We start from the raw sequence: 1,474 nt of genomic DNA on the forward strand, positions 1-1,474 counted from the left end.
GGCGCCTGTGGTCCCAGCTACTTGGGAGGCAGAGGCAGGAGACTCGCTTGAGCCCAGGAGTTGGAGGTTGCTGTGAGCTGTAATGCCATAGCACTCTACCCAGGGGGACAGCTTGAGAGGTTCCGACCTCGAGATAATAACTTTCCAGACATCTAAGAACTGCAAATGTGTGTGTCAAAAAATGAATGTAAATAATTATTATAAACCACTTTGTAGCAAAAAAATTTTTTAAAAACTAGTTTGGTGATAGATACCTCAACTACCCTGACTTGATCATTACACATTCTATGCATGTAGCACTCATGCGTCCTCCATAAATACGTAAATTATTGTATATCGATAAAAAGGAAAAAAAATTAAACTTAAAATTTACAAAACAGAGCTTGAATCCAAAACCATAAAAGCTCTGTGTCACCTATACAGAATTTAAAACTGTTATAAAATTCTGCTACATGCACAAAGAACATTCTGAGGATCCAATCTGGTGGGAAAGAACTGTAATTCCAATTAGCTTGCCCTTTGAGAAACTGGGAAGTATTATACTTGCAGCTATAAATTCCAAGCTAAACTAAAAATTGAACTTTCTGTAAAGAATTAAGACCTTTATCCTTCTCAAATGTGTATCCTACTTTCCCCGGACTTCTTTTAACTATAGTGAAATGTCATTGCATTGTTGTAGATGTTACTAATTAGGCTGTTCAACAAAAGTATTGACAGCATACTACGTGCCAGACTATCCTTGGCAGACAGATGAATTAGTCATACTACACTCAGAGACACGTACTCTGAGGCAGCTATGTAAATAAATAATGAGGATCGCTAGTTTGGAAAGGAATGAATGGGGTAGGATGGGAACACAGAAAAAGGAATTGCTACCTCTGACTTTTGTACTAATAAGATTCCAAGCAAATTAATTCGGAAATTCGTAAAAATATAAAGGCTTCCAAAAACATGAAAGCAAACTTTAAAAGCATTTTAATATACATAAATTATGTATGGTATGTCTATTTTTGTTATAGTGATTAAAAATGATTCTTAACCATTCACAAGAACAAGAACTTTAGTAGGAACATTCTTTCCACTAACACTTGATTCTTCCAACAATTTATCTTAAAATTACTATTTAGGAGGGTGGCGCCTGTGGCTCAAAGGAGTAGGGCACCAGCCCCAGCCAAAAACTGGAAAAAAAATTACTACTTAGGGCTCTGGTATGCAAACAAATTACAGTATTTACAACTCTATGTATCTTTATTGAAATCTACTTAAAAGAACAGATGTCCATGTCAAAAACTTTATTAGCTTTTGGCTCAGCACCTATGGCTCAAACGGCTAAGGCGCCAGCCACATACACCTGAGCTGGCGGGTTCAAATCCAGCCCTGGCCCACCAAAAACAACAATGATGGCTGCAACCAAAAAATAGCCAGGCGTTGTGGCGGGTGCCTGTAGTCCCAGCTACTTGGGAGGTGGAGGCAG

This window comes from Otolemur garnettii, unplaced genomic scaffold (genome assembly GCF_000181295.1).
Source record: "Otolemur garnettii isolate 467f Iridium unplaced genomic scaffold, OtoGar3 scaffold00116, whole genome shotgun sequence".
Taxonomy (NCBI): Eukaryota; Metazoa; Chordata; class Mammalia; order Primates; family Galagidae; genus Otolemur; species Otolemur garnettii.